Source organism: Haemaphysalis longicornis, unplaced genomic scaffold (assembly GCF_048455015.1).
Source record: "Haemaphysalis longicornis isolate Haplotype H1 unplaced genomic scaffold, Haemaphysalis longicornis Haplotype H1 scaffold_4, whole genome shotgun sequence".
NCBI lineage: Eukaryota > Metazoa > Arthropoda > Arachnida > Ixodida > Ixodidae > Haemaphysalis > Haemaphysalis longicornis.
Genome location: NW_027526361.1, coordinates 191,211,196 through 191,228,783, shown reverse-complemented (window position 1 = coordinate 191,228,783; position 17,588 = coordinate 191,211,196).

The window sequence follows — 17,588 nt, the reverse complement described above, 5'->3', positions numbered from 1 at the left end:
AGTCGGGAGAAAGAAGACGGATAGGAGCGTCTTTCGAAGGGTGAGACAGCGGAACCTAGCTATCCTGAAGCGCTAGCTAGAGGCTACACCACTGCACACAACAAGCACACACACCGAAACAATTCGGCATGTGGGCTTAGTGATTTCCATTTATACCGATGTAAACAACAGTTAGTTTAGTAAGTTTGTGAATAGCGATAAAGCTGAGGAAACTTTTATATCCTCTATTTACCAGAACCAGTTGCTCCTTTTGCCTTTCGTACTACCTCTTAGAACACAACCAAATTGGTATTCAGCAATAGAGAATACACAGTCCTATTGTCCTATTCGTGGCAAGCAGTGCGCAAAAGGTGGTGTTTTTATAGCGCCAGATGTCTGTATGTGGCCTCTACATTTCGTTTTTCACCCTGCAAACCAATCCTTAATGCATCTTTGCCGTACGACCAATTAATTCAGTCGGAGAAAGGTTACCCAGGAGGTGCTGTCGAACAAGTTATTCAAGCCGTGCAAAGGAAGTGTGCAATGGACGCAAAGCTGCACGAAAACAGGCCCAAAATAACGGTCAGTTAAGCAGATGACAAAACCATGCTGGGTAAATTCGCCGCCTCATCTACAGTGTGCTCCGTGAGTGAAACCCTCCGCACCCCCTTTCCCTTTGCTGCGTTGGGAATTTATTGTCCTGCAAGCCGCAAAAGAACCCTTGGCTAGTAGAGCTAAAATTGTTACCTTTACTGACGCAAGCCTGTGCCTGGCATGAGCATGACGCAGCCATTCCCGTATAGCTGCTTCAACTTCAAAGTCAGTTGCACCATGCGAAGACTTCACAGCAGCTGCGCAAAAAGATACATTAGTTCTCATTAGTGCCACAGCAACATCAAAATCTTCACTTACAGTTGAAACATAGCCCTGGAAATTTCTCAGATCAAAACCACAAATTGACCACATGGCCACAGTGTCGCCACACTTTTAAAAGGGCCATGAACCCTAAGATTCGTTCTATTTACAAGAACTAGTCTCCAGTGACCCATTCAGTTCTATTTCAGCCACAATACACCTTTTTGAAAAGACAAAATGCAAGAAATATTGAAGAACTTTTAAATTTTGGGCTACACGAAGTTAGCATGAGGCGAGTAGGGGGGGAGGCGAGGGGATACATTAAGAACATATCAGTGTGTGAACTGCCCATGATCCTTTAATTGACTAGCTCAAACCCGCCCCAGTCCAATGCGCAGTAATGTGCCTTGGTGCTGGCTTGGGCTGGCCCCTATTGCACAAACACAATTCCCCGACGTCACAACGAAATCGCTGGAGAGTGGCTGGGGAGTTCCCACCAGCTCTTCTGTTCCCATTAACATCGCAATTTCCTCGAAGTTTGATATAAATTGGTATCCAACTTGTTGATGCCAGTTTTCCTGTTGAACAAAACTTGTATTTTGTCTTCATGGCCCCTCTAGAAAAGTTATTTTGCATTCAGTAGCGCTCAGTGCAAAATACGTCAGTTGCTGTACACACAATGACTGCATCTAGGTTGCAATAAATTGCGTGCTTCTAAAGCCTAAAGTGTTTAAACTAGATGAACCTCCAAATTCTAGACGTTTACCAAGGCAATAACACCCACCTAAAAAATTGAGCCAACGTCTAAAAAAATGACTGCAGAAATTCACGATATTTAAGTAGTTGCTTGAATCCATTCTCAAGATCAGATTGATTGATTGATTTATTTGACTGCAGGCTTTAATGTGCCGATGCAACACAGGCAATGAGGCCCGCCTTAGTGTAGAGCTCCAGACTAATTTTGAGCACCTGGGGATCTTTAACGTATGCCGAAATCTCGTGCACACGGGCGTTTTTGCTTTTTGCCTCCATCGGAAAAGGGCGCGGCGGCGGCCAGGAATCGAACCCGCGTCCTCGTGCTTAGCAGCGCTGCACCTTATAACCACTGAGCCATTTGCGTTGGGTATTCTCAAGATCAGTGGGGCGGCGTCAAAGAAGGAAGGTGAGAAGGCGTAAATAAGGTGAGGCTTGGGCAGCCTCACCTTCTTTAGGCAGCTTTACCACTGATGGCTGTTACAGCAACAGCTTCTGCTGCAGCATGCAACTTATTATGCCACATTGCAATGCCAATCTGTTCAGCAAATAAGGAGCACAAATTAATATGTAAACAGGCCATGCAGACAAAATACAACTTTGCTGACTTTGAAAGAACTAGCCTTCGGTAGCTCACACCACTCCATTCCAGCCCAAAAAAGACGTTTTCTTTAACCAAAACAATGCAACAAATATTGAAAAGCTTTGCAAGGCACTGACGTAATTTGGGCAGGAGTGATGTATTATGGGCTGCCACTATCAACATAGTGATCAGTATGTTAACTGCCTGTTAGCATTGAAGTAGTACAGTTAAAGGAATTACCGTATTTATTCAAATATAAGGCGAAGGTATTTCTCAAAATCCGTAGTATCAAAGTCATACCCCGTCTTATATTCCAAGCTCAGTATATATGGTGATCATGATTGACAATCCAGCGCGCGAAAACACGGCACAAAAAAGAACGAGAGTTAGACAGGACAGTTCTTTTTTGTGCCGTGTTTTCGCGCGCTGGATTGTCAATCATGAACATTCACCAACTCGCCCAAATCACAGTCCTCTTGATATATGGTGATGTTGGTGTGAAAGTTTTGGTTTCCACATTATGACCAAGAGTTCAAAAACACTGTTAGAAATGCAACATAGCGATTTCAAAATAACACTTTACACAAATGCAGGCTGCAGATAGTAATTACAGAGTTTTGGCAAATGCAAGTGTGCTGAAAAGCTTGTGATACAGCAGAAGCCATGGCAGCAGATGTATCCGACCATGTGATCGATCTAAGCCAGCAGTAGCTGCTTCAAGCCAGTAAAAGCCACAATGCTTGCAAACAAGTCAGGACGCCATCTTGCATTTTTTGTTGGAGTTCTCGGAGTCCCTCCTGCAAGATTTTTATAGTGTTTCTAAAGTGGGATTCTCTGTGTATGCTGGGGATCGCTGCCCAGTGTGTGGTGGACACTTGGGCAGCGATCCCCGAAGCCATGGTGGCAGCAGCCTCCCGCAAACACTGCATTTCTATTGCTCTTGATGGCACCGAGAACCGCTGCCCGCTTCAAGTGCATAAGTTGGAGAACTCGGATACCACCTCTGAGCACAGCAGTTTCTGAGCGTGCATGTCGTCTCCCGCTGAATAAATATCTTCATGCGCAGATAATTTGTGAAAACTTGGTGTCTGCTTTGCTGAAAGGTAAGGAATTTAATTGTCTTCCTTCCTTCGTTTCATATCGGCAGAAATATACTTTTTTTTTTTTTGACCCTCCAAACAGCACCCTCTTCTTATAATTGCATACATAAGGTAATTGCCCAGTCATTTTTCTTGGAGGTGGCTTTGGTTAGAGGTGCATAAACATGCTTCTGTGATATCACACAGACATCTCCAGGAAGTGGCTCAGGTGTCAGCACTGCGTCACATGCTTTTCTTTAGTATGCAGATTATTTGTTTCAGGCCTGTGATAAAATTGGCATTATTGTTATCGGCCCAAAGAACAAAAGAACAAAACTGGTATTCTGTCTTCATGATTCCTTTAATTGTTAGCAGCCAAGGTCTCCCTAGATGGGCTGTCTGATGAGCTGTAGGGTTACCACTGGGGAATGGCTACTTTCATGGCTACTTTCATAGGCGTGCGCAGAGTTCTCGATTAGGGGGGGCAAAGTCTTAGCGCTGCGCCCCCCCCCCCTCCCTTATATCAACTCCCGACCTCTTCCCACTGAAGGCCTAGCGGTACGAACGCAGTGCAAAGAGGGATGTTCGTAAAATTTTTATTTCAATGCGATGGAATTGCAATACACAAAATATTTCTGAGCAGAAATTTTTAATTTCATGTGTTACATCGGCAAAGTATGGGGCAATTTGGCGCCCCCCTTCAGACGATTAGGGGGGGCGGCCGCCCCCCCTGCACCCCCTGTGCGCACGCCTATGGCTACTTTCACTAATCATGCTTACCAACCTATAGAGCGATCATATTATAGTCCCCTTTTTTTGCGTGTTTTTTTTAACCGTTTTCACCTAGAGTTCCCATCTAGCAAGTGGTAATAAGCTGCAACGACCAGCATCAGCTTGTCATTGCTGCCAGTAGTCTGTTGCTGAGCTTTGCAAGCTAAGCAACATCGCTATTTTCTGCTGCGAGTTGGAGATGCTTGGCAATGTCACCTTTCCTCATTGATAAAGCAGAGTGCTGCATACTGAGCTATTCTTTTCATGCAATGTTTACTCAAACTACAATACTCCATTCAACACAATGCAGACCTGTTCAAAGTTCAATCAGGGTATCCCACTGAATAAAGGAAGCAAACTGTGCGGTAATATCAACCATCGTGATTTGTATGCCTTAAAAGTTTGCCAAAAACCCAAACTAGTAAAATTCACTGACATCATCACATCCCAAGGCAGTTTCATAAGGACCACAGCGGATATTAACTACAGAACATTATGTAAACAAGAGGTTAACCCTTTGCGGTTCATTGCCTGGCCCTGCCCGATAACCGACAACTCAACATGGCCACAGTGGTCCCCAGTCGGGCTTGCCCGGCTTCGGAGTCTAAGGTTAAACTTCGTGGGCTTCCTCACTGCAATGTGTCCATATTCTTTGTATACATGATGCACCACCTCTAGAGGAATAAGGGGAATTTGTTAAAGTTTTCTCACTCTGCACTAACGTGCAGCACAATGTCCAGAACAGGCCATCTGGATTCTAGAGCGTTTTCACTTGAACGCTGTTTTCTCAGAAGCCTTACTGTTTCCTCATCACGTGCGTTCTATGGCGGCGCACTGACATAAAGCAATGATGACTTCAGTGAGAGAACTGCATGACTCCATCAGTTAGCGATTACAGGGGTTCTTGCACAGTTTGCGTTCTTTTTTGTGGTGCCCGAAACTGCCAAAATGGTTGCAGGCCATAACAGTCGGAAAGGGGGTAAAACTTCTGTGCTACAAAGGCTCAGACAAATTTAATACCTCTTAAGCTGCCGGTTGTCAACACAGATGACATTTGCACAGGATGTGACTGACAATAGAAATTGGGGCACTATACATTGTCTGGTGAAATAATTTGATGTCTGTAATAACATGAAGACATCAACTTACACACAATGCCAGGTGCCAGTCGCAGCTGGGAAAAGGAGTGTTTCCCCTTCTTGCCAAACCATGAAAACTCCATGGCTAAGCTGTCCGCCAAGAGCAACTTCGGCAGGCGCCTTGCACAAACTGCCGCTGTTGAGCCTCCCTGGCTAGAGAGTTCTTCAATCTAGGCATGGGTACAGGAAAATCTGTGTTGTTAATACAGCCTTTCACATTGGTGTGATACAGAAATCAAGGGTAATGTTCATTCGAGCTTACTCCACTGCACACCAGTGACTTTCAATGTGTAACGAAATATAACACGGGGGTTTTAGTGACTGCTAAATCACCTGCTGTAGCAATAAATGCATCTGTACGTTGTTTAATTAAGAGGTGCTCGCCTGGAATATAATACATTTTCTGTAGGCACCCATTGTGAGTGGAGCAGCTGGCAAGGCATTTGATTAGTGTTAAGAAAAAAAAGAGGAACCAGTCATCTGACACAGTACACACGCTCCTCTCCTCAAACTACACCACAGAAAAAAAAAAGAGGCAATGCTTTCATTCACACATTTCACTTTATGCCGCATGGCAACTCCAACCTTAGCCTACACCTCGGGGGAGGGGGGGGGAAGAAAGAAAAAGAAGAAAGTAAAAGATTGTGTTCTGATCATGGTGCACCCACGGTACTAGCCAGGCTTTTGGTGCTATGGTGTATGGACTTCCAAACATCAATACACTGCAGATACACTTCTATAAATGAATATATATAAAAAGCTAGGCCCCGTTCAGCATTTTGAAGCTTCATGCAGCAGTGCCTGCTGCATGGAGGAAAGGAAAGCTTAGGACAGGCCGTGACGTCGTGTTTCGGTGAAGCCGCTATGCTATTCTTGCAGGTTGCCCCTTTTTGCTAATGTTTTGCACGCACATGCTACTCTTTCCACAATCTCTTTTGCCACTGCTGTCTGCTTTGTCTCCTTCGGCTGACCACTGGGTACTGGCTGGGCGGCTCAGAGACGTAGTGCCTTGATGGGTCAGCATGCAGTGCTGTTGCTATGATGCAGTTGCCAGTGGCGTTCAATGTGCATGAAAAAACCATGCGACTTTTTCCACACAACTACCAATTCTCTCCTACTTTCCTGCGTAGCCTGCTGTGAAGACAAACTTTTGAAATAGGCACAATGTTTGTTTTTGAGTGGCATTCGGTTCAGGTAAGGGTAGATAAAATGCTTCAAGTGTAGGTTTCACGAGTGGTTCGATTTGCACATAGTTTGTGTATTTTTGTGAATCCCACAACATACGTTGTAAGTGGTCTATGCACTATTGTAAAAACACTTAGCTCTACAGGTTATAGAGCTGTGACCCGAGAACTATGCAGGGAATTTTCAGGAGGACATCTAGACACTACCAGAGGAATTAAATACGTACAGAAAACGTTTGCTGCTGTATTACGCCCTATGCCCTATCCCAGCCAGAGTGGCCGCTTTTCAGATGGAGACGAAAAGCAAAAAACGGCTGTGTGTCAAAATGTCCGCACACATAAAAGATCCTTAGGTGGTCAAAATTAATTGATTGATTGATTGTGGGGTTCAACGCGCCGACGCAACGCAGGCGATGAGGCGCGTCGTAGTGGAAGGCTCCGGATTAATTTCGACCACCTGGGGATCTTTAACGTGCGCCGAAATCTCGTACACACGGGCGTTTTTGCTTTTCGCCTCCATCAGAAATGCGGCCGCCGCGGTTGGGAATCGAGCCCGCGACCTCGTGCTCAGCAGCGCAACGCCTTAGCCACTGAGCCACCGCAGCGGGTAAATTTAATCCCAAGCCTCCCCCTGCTACAGCATACCTCATAGCCCACATGTGGCTTCAGTGCACTGAAACCCCACAATCAATCAACTTGCCGTCTGTGTACCTGGCTCGTAGGCGAGAGACTAGAGATAAGTACTGAAAAAATGATACCCCCGGTAACGACAACGCTGCTTACAAAATGTAAAATAAAAATATGAACTGTAGAGCCTGAAAAAGCGCACTGTTCTAACATGAATACCTTTATTACTGAAGTTACAATATTCACGTAACTTGCTCATTAAACCTAATGCATATTTAACCTTGACATAATACCTTTTCCATCACCCTTCACTCTCACTGCATCGTTCCATCATGCTACCTTTATTTGACAGCATTACATGTCCTAGTCTTGATTTAGGTTCTTAATATTGTATTAATGGCTTTTTACAAGGTTTACAGTTTCTCTCCTTTCCTTTTTTCTGCCCTGCACACCAATTTCAAAAAAAAAGCTACATTCTCATTAAATGCAGCAAAGCAAAATATTCACCTTTTCACAGGCAGAAACGAAACAAGCTGCACAGAACTAGCTCAACTGCTCCTGCCTGAGGGGAGCAGGGCTTTATAACCCTCAACTCGTGGACAAATTTCTGTGCAATGCAGTAACAACTACAGAGCCGAACGACACTATTTTGCTGCGCAGCTGGACGCAGTCCAACAAAAATATTTTGGTGGGCATAATCTAAGCAATTTAAAAACAGTGCTTATTGCCTTCAGTAGATATTGCCAATAAAGTGATAGTCAGAGTTTGTAAAACAGAGCATTAAATGTAGATTTTTGGGCTTCTTGTTTGCCGTGTTTGCCACTGGCATCGCATAGGTTCTGGTCAGGAGAAAAAAAAAACACGGTGTTCTTTTTGACAGCAGTTTTCTTCCCATACAGCAGCTCGAAACTTTCTTCACCCCACTGAATTTACTTGAGAACAAAAAGCTGTCAAAACAAACGAAGCGAGTGGCCTGCAAAATGTGGGCCCAAGTGACACTGACGCAACTGGGACTCTCCATCATTTCCGCATTTCATTCGGTTAGCCGAATGAGCCTGGCGTAAGCTGGCGTAAGTGAGCCAACGGTCGCATGTCTCGAGACGAAGGTCTTGAAATGGTAAAACGGCTTCGTTTGGCAACTGGAAGACCACTTGGAGTTGTGTAATGACAAGAGTGCAGCGGTATGACAGTTTCACCTTCAACGCACTCAACACAATCCAAATGAGATTTTACTTCGTGCCATAGTGGGTGCGTGCTGCTCTTTCGTTATACCATGCCTGTACTATTCAAGCACGTTGCATGTCTGTGGTACTGCCCAGTTTCAGCCCCAGAAGAGTTAACATATCAGAGAATGCCTTCGAAACTACATATAATTCAAGTTAATTCATTGATGGTACAGAGCTGGACGCTACCATCCATACAGTAAATGATTAAGTTGCTCCGAGTTCTCCAGTACAACCATTGGCTTGTATTGAGAAACAGATGGGGTGTAGGGAAGGAGATGCCAATATGCCTGCATCAGTGAGCGTGGTTCAGTGCATTCAACTACGGATCTCATGCAACGAAATGATCTGTAGCAAATGCGTATCTGTCACGCCAGAACTGAACTCAAAACCAATTTATCAGTCAATACACTGGCGCAGTAACACAAAGAAGTTTGCTCTCCCCTGTAGCCTCCTTTCCATTGGCACAGAAAGGTGTCCCCTAGTACTGTAGTCTGCACAAAGGATCTAGACACTGTACTGCACAGGCTAGGACTTTGGTGGCAATGGGCACATAACTAGTAGGAAACTGTTTTAATGGCCCCCTAAGAAATACCAGGGGACCACAGGGGCAATTACATTATTATGAATATGGTCGTGAACTTCGCGGAGTGCCTTTTTGCGAACATGCGGCTTTGAAGTAACCTTCGGCATGTTTTGAAATCTACCGCAAACGTGCGCGGCACCGCTGACATGCCAGCTAAATGGCTAAAAAAAATTGTAGAAATTACAGAATGAGAACACTGATGGGCATTTCAGAAACGAGCACAGGCAACTGCCCACTTCTAATCCATGCCACGCACACACTAGTCTTCAAAACGTGCAATGGCAGATGTAGAAAGGCTACATTTAGACAAAAACACAAGGCGGTTAAGGACACCAGTAGGGCAGCATGCGTGCTCGTCCGATCGCTCTACGCCTGACAACGAATTAATTAAAAATTGCGTTTATGTCACAGCGCGAAATTTTTCGCGTACTGGTCTTTCGAGCTGAAAACTTGTGACGTCTACGATGCTAAGTCGAACGTGAGCGCATAATTGCTGTCATATGACGGGATGCCGCTTTCAGAGAACGAAAACCAATTACACAGAAAAATGCACTCTGAGAAAATTCAAAAACATATTTCAAAAATAACGGCACAACTGACACTGACAAAAAGGCTCTGCTGTGGACTTCAAAATACCAAGAAATGTGCACACTCGTTTCTTATCACCTCGCCTAAGCCAAACACAGATCAACAAAGAACTAATACCACACAACGACACAACATATACTACTACGCACGTACTTTCTTGAACGGCAGTCCTTTCCAGGGCTCACGGCGGCGGCGTCCATCCCACAGAGCACGGGAACAGAATGAAAGCCGTACGTTTCCTTCTCCGAACTTTCCCAGCCCTCACGGCCCACGCGACTGGGTTATAAAGATAATATGACTGATATGACTGTATAGTTGGTATAGTTTCAAAATCTTGGGATAACGGTACAACAACGAACAAAAAAAAAGCAAGCCAATGTTGCCAACTGGTTACAGCAAAGTGTAGAACTGTTGTTAGCTTTATATAACGCGTTTTTGTTTCGACAAATTGGTAAATGATAAATTTTTGCCTTTCTGGACACAATTTGCCATATTGTTTTGAATGTGTCATAACACTAAGCTGCATAGCAAGCACAGTTGCATAGCAACGAGGGCTAGTACCAGCTGGAACTAAAAATTAAGTTCTTAATACATAACTATAGTTATTTCAACTGTATAATTGCTTGAAATAAACCGCAATAATAAATTTTGACAAAATCAAAACCATACATTTATTTTATTAGTTTTTTTAAAATGACACCTGGTGGCTTCTTTTTGAGGAGCCGTAGCTGCCGTAGCCGCGTAGCCGGCCATGCTGGCCGTGGACGGTCACGCCATGGAGGAAGAAAAAACTTTTCTTTCCTCCATGGTAGACGCGGAAGAATGGGAAGAATGGTCGTCGATAGCAGTAGGATTTCTTTCTTTGTGGCAGTGCCTCTAGTGTGACAGTTCATTAAGAGTGAATATTTGCTGCTAACTACTGCAGCTAATCCTCATTATATTTGCGTGCGTGCGCCTCGTTACTGGGGCCGTCAAAATGCACAAAAATGACGCCCGAAGACGCTGCTATGTGGTGTTCGAAACGCGGATTTTGTGGTGCGTGCTGGCGGTGTGATGCTTTACCTGTGGTCCGGCCAAGTTGTAGCAGAAGTGTGCGCTTGAAAAAGTCCTCTGAAGTAGTCGAGCAATCTGCCACCGAGTCGCTGCAATGGGCGGTCATCATTTTCCAGGTGGGTAAGTTTATTTGGGTGTCGTTTACAGGCAACATTTTGCGGCGTGTATTGCTTCACTCGCACAACTGTGAGGAAATATACATCAAAAATTAAAGACGAAATCGACGTGAAGTGTGTAAAGGGCCGTCCAGGCAACAGGGAGACCAGCTGATTAGACGTCATCTGCAGTTCTGGGACTTGGTGTATAGGTTCCGCCCGTGCTGCATTTTCTGGTGGTAGTGTTTAGCGTTCTGTCTGGAGGAATGCGCTAGGCACTACCAAAAATAAAACGTTTGTGTTGCTGATTGAGTAGGCGACAGAACGAAAGGCCACCACTGCTGGTTTCCTTTTTCGTCCTCTACTCTAGCCCTTACCAGGTACTACATTTAACTGCTTAGCTTAAGTTACACCTGTTGAAAACAAACTGACTTAGCAAGCAGCATTTTCTGCCACGAAGATCGAGTGACAAGGAAGGTTTCCGTCTGCAGTAATACCAGTATCGTTTTAATTCATGTAGAATGCAGCCACATGTTTATCACAACTAGCACGGCGTGATTATAATAGTAGGGCTGTGCCTAGAGCCTCGTAATCATGCTCCGCCACTTTGGCGGCCCAATTGCATGTTAGCAGTTACAGCGGCGATTGTGCATAATTTTTACTGTGGCGTGCACTGTTGCGGCACACTCAGCGTTGTGCTGTGTGGTCCTCATTTTGAATCGGTGCACTTACAGTGACAACGGCCAGTAAGAAAATGAGTGCTGACTGTTGTGCGGTTTTAAAAAGTGTTGCAAGGTTGACTCTGTAGTTATATGCCTCCTGTGGATGCAGTTGGTGTTCGATGATTTGTCGATTTTTGTATTTCAAATGAATGGGCAAAATAATCATGTCAGGAAACTGTTAACAGTGCAGTGATATATAAACAGTGAACCCTTCTCTGCCATTATAAAATTGTGGCCCTCGCAGATTGCTGTGCCTCTATTTTACTTTGCTACCTGAAAAATTACCTTTTGAGGAGCTGTGATGCTGCCATGTATTTTGGTTAATAGTGTCAACTGGGTGCATTAACAGCTGTCGTTACACCGAATGCACAGGCTGTAGTACATACATTTGGTACATTGATTTCAGGTGAGCATGGCAGTTGCAGAATGAACTCGAAAGTGCCTTTCCCACGTTGTATTTGCTTTCATCTTTTGTCTGGTCTCCATACAAGCTATATGTTTTCTTTCCTGATCGTGAAGTAAAATGTAGAGCCTCATATATCTGGATGTCAAAATGCCATCTTATGACAGCTGTTGTTCTGGAACAAGCTAGCAGTAAATGGTTGGCTGTGCAGTGACAGCTGATGCACTATTCTCTGATTGTTGCTCCTGTAGGTCCTTTTGCTTTAAAAAGCAGGAGCGTTAGAAGACATTCTGTTCACCTCGTTAAAAGGTTATAAAGAAACAAGCAATATTCAATTCGGTCCTTACTTCCGAGCGGGCAGCCGCACTGGCACTTCATTCTGCACTTCCTTGTCATCACTGAGAGTGACTTGCTTCGCACTTCTGACTTGAGGAATGATGGCCTTAATCGTTAGTGCACCACTCTCCACTGCACTCGCATCCACATTGACGTAATCCACAGACAATACTGTGGTGATGCTGTCGGACTGAGCCGCCACTGATGAGTGCTGGACACCCACTTCTACTGCAGTGTCAGGCCACAAGCGAAGAATAAACGGGGACCTCAGTTTGGGTTTATGGTGCTGTAGCGTTTGGATGTGTCCCTCCTCATTCCTTCGCAGTCGCGACAATACATTTTCTATAATGTCTGTCATAGAGGCAGCGATGCAATCTTTGGGAGCAGGCTGGTCATCATTACCTAGTGGGAGAATCTTTAAAAACGGCAGACTGCTCTCAAACTTCAGTTAGTTCCTGGCAGTCACAAAACAGGCTCCTCACTGCCAGTCAGAGCACTTAGGGCATTATAAGCAGACTGTGGTAGTTGAGTGGTACCTGTGTAACTCTCTAAAGATGAACGGTTTTTCCTGCATGGAACCTTGCTGTTGTATATTTTTTCAAGTGGGAAAGTTGATGAGCACTTTGGGTGCTGCGCTGTGAGTATTTGGACAAATTTAGTGACTGGTATTGTATGCATTGACTACACTGAAAAGTTCTCATTGCCCGTGCAATCGCCAAAGGCTGCACGTTACTGAATGGTAGCACAAAAAGATAGATTTTGGCTTCTGTCCACTGGAGGAAACGTTATTTACTTAACTGTGTTAAAAGAGAAAGATACATAAATGATGTATCAAATTGCATAAAACAGGTACACAAGAAACAGAAAGGCCAAAAAGGCATAAAAAAATTGCGTTGTCATCATTTATTTCGTGGGAAATAAGGCTCCACTTGTGTCTCAAAGTGGTTCTTGCTTCAAAAGAATTGCATATCAAAGAAGGCTTATTTGAGTCCCATGCACCTAATTTTTTCCACAAAAGTTTTAAATGTCGCATATACTGTTCACATCTTTCAGAATCAGAATTAAATTTTCAGCGGGTGTGTTGGGGGCCACCCAGACAAAAAGCGGCTCAGTAACCACTTGAGGGGACCTGGGGAGCCCGTACAAAGCAGCAGGGCTTCACAAATACACAGCAAAGGGGTAAATTCCTAAAATACAGACTGGAGATTCTAAAGCGTATGTAACAGAAATAGGCACACCATTGTTTCTTTAAAAGACTTCTTCATACAACAGTATATGACCTTGTAATAGTGATATTCGAAGTTTATATAGCAACTCTTTTTGACAAACAAGAAAACGACATTTTGGCAAACTCACGCATCAAAACAAACATAAACCACACTGATCATTCCGGAACATTTCTGTCAATGGTTTAAAAAGTATTCGTGCCCTTGACGCGGAGAGAGTGCATTGATGTTTCTTTTCCCGTCTTCCAACATGTTGAGTGCAGAAGGCAAACGGTATGCTAGTACTTTAAAATTGTAGTTAGCCCGGTGGTGAGGAATAAGCCACTTGTCAGAGCTGCGGGTGTGAGAGTCGGTGTGTTGTACTGTTAGTTGCGAAAATGTTCTGATAAAATGCTGTAGTTTGTGATTAAATGACCAAGAATGACACAGTCAAAAATCGCACAAGTTTGTCGCACTATTAATTACTATAATTCTATATTTAAGAAAGAATCCTTGTGTTGTGTGCTAGTTCGGTAGGTTTGCGATGCAACGATCTGTTCTTTTCTGTGGGTGATAAATTGTATGCATATTTTCTAGTGTACTTGTACCCAGACCAGACTGCAATAATTCAAGTGTGACACAAATAATGTGCGATAAATCTCTAGCTTTGCTTTCTCAGGCATAAAATGACAACACCGTGGTAAAGCACCCACAGTTGATGACAGAGATTTAGTCAATGATTCAATGTGATGTTGCCAAGACATATCAGACCCTAATTAAGATTCTTCTAGAAGCCAAGTCATATGAACACGGTGAAAAAAAACATGCATCAAAAGGAACCTGAGAGTGTGCTTCCATAAAAATTATGCTTGTTTTTCTCGTCATTTTCAGGAAAAAAGGTGGAACTCGGGGAGTACCAAGAAAGAAAAACGCCCTGAAGTCTGCAGAAGACTCATCACAAACCTAAAACCAGTTACGGGCATTTGGTTAGTTGCTCCAGTTCTTAGGTTCAGAAGCAGTCAACGTGCAAGTTCCCGCAATCCAAGTGGGGGGTCATTGCACCCAACCATATATGCCGGGCCAATCTTAGAGCAGTAGGTAACTATGGTGGTGTGGCACAGTCAGCGCGGCCACTGTAATAGCTCAGCTTATTTCAGCACACTGCAGCAATATATCTTGGTGTGCTCTCACTTCAAACTCATTGGTCATGTGTACTCTGCGTAAAGTGCTCACAATCTGAGGAATATGCACCAAACTTTCATAATGGGAATGGGCTTCAACTTTCCGGAGCTCTCAGAAGTGACCAACTGAATGCCCCATCAATATTACAATTAGGCACTCCAATAAATTGAGAGTGAAATAAACGAGAGATTTAGCAAATATATCAGTGCTCATGTGATTTCTTTTGGTAGCACTCCTGCTGTTGTGGGTGACGTTACCGCAGGTCGAAGGAGCAGTTACCAACTTTGTTTGACCCTTTAAGCCCAAAATGTAAAATGCATTATCTCAGCATGAAAGTGCTGTAATTCTCATAGAAATTAGCTTGATTTGAGTCCTATTAACAATTCTAACCTGATCACCATATAGTAAACGTGTAATTCACAAAGTGCAGTTAATGTAAGCCAACAACTTGAGTCTGAGGTGATTTCCTTGCACTGTGACATGCCAATGCACCAATATGTAGAAGCACAGCACAGCTCCCACTGTTGAATATTGTTGATTTCGGACTCTTGTAATAATCATTTTAATGGCACATAAAATTCTAACCAGTTTCGCTTTGCTCCCTCTCACAATTAACCAAAATTGTTTTAAACATACTTTTTGTCTACAGCTGCGGTGTAGATGCAATACAAAGTGGTGTTGTAGCCTATAGTGCACACAGTTATTGCATGAAATAATTGTAATATACTTGATCCAAGTAATTTTTCATCCCTGCTTTAATAGGCGACAACGTGAGTTCGCATTGGAGGATTTTTTCATTGAGACCATGCGCTCCGTTAACTTGAGATGTGGCATAGGGTTTATGAAATAAAAACCATATTTGTGGACTATAAGTAATCCCTTCTGATATTTTCCATGCAACTTTGGTTCATTTTTACTCATTTTTATATTTGCAAAGATATAGGTTTGTGCCATCCACACTTTTGGAATAAGGCAAGTATCTTGTGCTTAATTATGCTTTGGCAGCAGCCAGGTGTTACATTACGCTTACGTGCTTTTGTTGAAAGTACGTGTATAGTCCTCAAAACGTTTCCAGAAATTGAAGAGGATTTGAGTTTGATTCGAAACTGCCTGCACACTTATATGCTTCCATGCAGAGGTTGTGCTCATGGCTAAGTGAACTCGCTTATTTAATGTTAGGACAGGTCAGGGACATGCAGTTAGTATTAGAAATGTATGCGTTGTCACAATTAATTAGACGTCTAAAATAGGTTATTGATCGGTACGTTCGTGCTGTACGAGAAACATCTTAGGTACGTTGGTAAAATATATCTAAATGTCATCCAAAATGGAAGCACCAGCAACGTATTCCTAACATCCCAAATTTTTGATCAAAACTTGTACGTACCTGGGATGTCCACTAGATATTTAGCCTTTTATGCGGTTCGAATGCATGCGGTAGCGCGAGAACACCAGTTCAGGAGACTGTCATGCAGGTCCTGCGTAAAATATGCAGGTTCTTTTTCATCCCGCGTATTAGCCCACATACATTTAATTGATTTTTGTTGGACATTTCGGTTAGACGGGTCAAAGATTACAACAAATCTAGTCTTCCCGATCGGCTTTGTGCATGACTGGAGTGGAAGAAGCACTCAGCTCCTCCACATTCCTGCGTTCAACGTGTCTGCCGTCATATCGCTTTAGCCAAACAGGGATAGGTTACCGTATTCCTCTAAAATGAGATAAAACAAAATGCGCCTCGGTACACAATAAATTCTGTGCTCACAAAGAGCCCCATTTTTTCTTAAAGTTTTGCTTTTCCCACAGCCTCATTTTAACAGCTAATATTTCCATGTGTCAAGGAGGTAATGTTAGCCGCGCTATCTACGTACCTTTTTGTGTATTTAGAGTCTCACTGCATGCAGCTGTTGCAGGTTCTTGGTAAAGGTATCTTCATAATAAATGCTATCCTCCTATATTTATTGAACAGCGTTGCATCAATTAAACAGCCAATGAATGAACAGCCCAGCTACAAACCGTCCTGCTATTCTCCTAATTTTGAAATGGCCACGTTGCACTTCACCCACGGAAAAAAATCGATTCTATGCAAGCGTCTCCCACTTTATTCCAAATTTCAGGTGCTGCAAATAGCATAGTACTTTTTAAAAGACAACCAGTCATATAGAAAGATGTCCACCATGCTGCAACAGACGTAGCTGCTTCGTCTAAAACCATACCAAGACACGAGGCCACTTGTGCTAACAACTTAGTAACACAAAACGCTACCAAATTAAGACCAAAAGCAAGTATGTGCTAAGGAAACCTTCGGATATAATAAGAAAAGGAGTTAGCCCGGCGGGCCGGTCCCAAGATAGAGGGGCCGACGATGGCAGCAGCGCGCAGATTCATTAGGAAGCAGACGCTTCGCTGGTTCGGTCGTGGTAGCCGGGCGTCGGCTGGGCTTATTCATATCGTAACGTAATTGCCAAGCTGTTCCCCGTTAACGAGCTGTGGTATATTTCGTCTTTCTAATTCCATCGCTTCGCCATTAGGAAACGTCAACCGGCGAACGACATCCTCGACGTGGAAGAGCGTTTTGCTACGGCCACGTTTCTGCGGATGCCGGAAGTACAGCAAAATGTCAGTGCAATAAATTTATTCCCTACCTCGAGGATTCATGGTTTCTTAACCTAGCACGAGGAGTTCTGCAGTCGCAAAAGGAGATCTTTGTTTTTGGCAGTATTACTTGCTGCAACCTTTTGACATTGTTTCATTAAGAAAGACATAATTACATATGATTGCAGTGGCTGTATTTTTCTGGAATTCTTAACTTCTCATAGAAATTACGTGCGTTCCTCATAGAGCGTTTTTGAAGACCAGAAAACCATTTTTCAGCCCTTCGCAGCTTTAGCACGCATGACGTGCCTATTTCGAGCGGACCTACAGCGCCTGCTTTGGCTCTGTCCTCTCTAGCGAATGCCCTGGACTCGAGCCGTGGACACAGCCTGGTGCCAGCCACGCTCGCGCTCCCAGCGAGCTTTGGCCTACCCGGGCCCATCGACACCATCAGCGAGCGCCACCGAGCTGTGGTGGGCGCTGGGCCAGTTGCTTCTGGATTCAGCCGCTCCGCCCACTGGCACGGGGCTCCTCATCTTTGGGCAGACCGCTTGAGGGGCACATCCGAAGAAGATTTTGGCAGCGCGACGTTAGGGCCGTGGGCCCTACTGTCCGCAACTGCCCAGGACC